This window comes from Triticum aestivum, unplaced genomic scaffold (assembly GCF_018294505.1).
Source record: "Triticum aestivum cultivar Chinese Spring unplaced genomic scaffold, IWGSC CS RefSeq v2.1 scaffold222133, whole genome shotgun sequence".
NCBI lineage: Eukaryota > Viridiplantae > Streptophyta > Magnoliopsida > Poales > Poaceae > Triticum > Triticum aestivum.
The window spans coordinates 1-2,279 of record NW_025249014.1 but is presented as its reverse complement, the minus strand read 5'-3'; the positions used below and the strand labels follow the sequence as shown (position 1 = coordinate 2,279).

General features: G+C 43.9%; 1 long non-coding RNA gene across 1 annotated transcript; it reads left to right on the top strand.

Moving 5' to 3' along the window:
• Window positions 1–223: 223 nt before the first annotated feature.
• Window positions 224–2,273, top strand: LOC123177290 (uncharacterized). The gene is made up of 3 exons (XR_006488867.1): window positions 224–697; window positions 1,253–1,645; window positions 2,006–2,273. It is a non-coding gene; the product is annotated as an uncharacterized lncRNA (long non-coding RNA).
• Window positions 2,274–2,279: the final 6 nt, after the last annotated feature.

The following is a 2,279-nucleotide window of genomic DNA, read 5'->3' as shown; positions in this document are numbered from 1 at the left end:
TTTTGTAAACCAACTGATTTCACGTTGCCGCAGACCGCCTCCCGTGATCCACGTGCCCATGTGAGCTTGCCCACCGCTTCGTGATCCTTCCTTTGCCCTTTCCGAGCGATTCCATTTGTGTGCGTTGTTCTGCAACTTTTTTTTTGAAAGTCGTTCTTCTGCAACTTGTGATGAATGAATTAATGGCAATATTCTCAAAAAAGAAAAGAAAAACAGATATAAAGGAACAGATCGGACGCTGCAGTCGGGCTAGATCGAACGGTGAGTCATCATAAAACTTTCTCTTCTGCGAAGATTTCGTCGATACCCCGTGGATATCGTCCTTCTAGCGCTCCCGTTCCATAATTGTAGGATTACCACTACTACTCTATTTAGCAGATCCCTTTCCTCCTCGTCCTCCTCCATCCCATTCGGCCTCCACCTCGCGAAGCATCACGACGCCGCCGCCGACGTTCCTCTGCATCGTGCAGTTAAATCCCTAGCTAGTTCCCTGCTACCCACGTCAGGCGACCAAGCAGTGAGACTACAGTTTACCGGAGAGGTCAGCGGCGTCGCGACTCGTGCGAGACCTTCTGGCCGGCGTACCTATCAATGGCGGGAGTCGGGAGAGGTCTTATATGGCAGATCTACGTCCAGCCAGAGGACGGATGGACTCCGGCAGAGTTGGAACTTGGAACTGCGCGTGAGCGGAATATCTGTAAGCCTCCATAAACTCACCATAGATATTTATATCCAATCAGTTCTTGCAATACTTTGCGTCATGAAACATCGATTTGGGTCGCTACCCACCCACCCAAGCCGATGCGGAGAACCTTCAGGCGACCATCTAATGATCTCACATTGCTGCGATCTGAATTCAGGCACCTCTTCTTTTCAAGATTTCAGAGTACCAAACGTGTTGTCATATATCAGCTCCGAATAAAGAGATAATAGGAAACCACCTTTATCGGCTAGTTTGTTGGTAGGTCAATTGTTAGATGAATCTAACACTGGGAAAAGATTGTGATCCCACTTCAGTGGTCTTTTTTTCCCAACCTTATTTCATTAGCCCTTTTCACTTCTGTTTCTGAACCTTCATGGAGCTGCCGACAAACCAAAAATGCATGCCTATGATTTTCATCTGGTGCTCTCATTAGTACTTTAGTGACTAGTATAAGCACGCAATGAGCACATTGCGTACTCCATGTTATTGTTATACTTTATATGTTTTTTCAGGTCTTTTACTAAATTTTAACTTCTTGTGACACAACAGTAAAAATTTGGTGAGATTGTAGGACGAGGAACTCACTACTGTGTTGCTCAACAATCTATGATGGTTCAGTACTGTGATGATCCAGATGGAGGCGAGGTCGACTTTGCTCCTTGATAGTAAATGTTTTATTGTGTTAGTTCTATTATATATGCATTAATTAGACTACAAATGGCTCCATTAAGAGCATTGCTTTTAATGAAAAATATTATCTTCACGCCGTCGCAGTGGTTCCTTTTTTTTCATGTCATCCTGGTCAGAGTTTTTCATCAATCTTCGGTCTAGCCCTTGGCAGTGGAAGTTGTCTCGACGGCGACCTACGTGGCTTGGCACCTATGGAAAGAGAGGAACCTGCGGATTTTCCAGAAGGAGAACTCCACGGTTGATGAAATTTTGGTGCGCATTCGTGCTGACATTGAGGCCCTCGGGCTAGTTTTCTGCGAGTAATTAGCTTTGTTTGTCTAGTTTTCTTTTCCTTCTTTGTTCTTTCCCTGCTGGTAACAGCATGTACAATTTTCCCCCCTCTATAATGAATTTGGCAGAGCTCCTGCCGTTACCCGTAAAAAAACAAAAAGTACAAAAACATAACTTATTGATTTCTGGTGCTCATTAGTACTATAGTGACTACTACAAGTACACAATTACTGATTGCGTTCTCCGCGTGATTACACTTATCGTATACTATATATGTTTCCTTTTGTTCTTTTACTGAATTTGAACTTCTCCTGACGCAATGACAAAATCTGGTGATTGTAGGACGAGGAGCTTGCCGATGTCTATGGCAGTCGATCTAGATGGCGGCCAGGTCAAGTTTGTTCTTTTGAGAGTAAGTGTTATATATTGCTTTCATTTTATTGTATATGCATTAATTAGATCACAAATGGCTCCATTCAAACAGAAAAGACTCTTTCACGATCGCTCGTTCCAAGCTCCTTCCGTCCCCAATCAGTTTCTGATCTGGATGTGTCCCTTTCCATATCAACAACGCTGGCCCCACCTACTCCTTTGACATGAAAGCAGCCCATCTAAT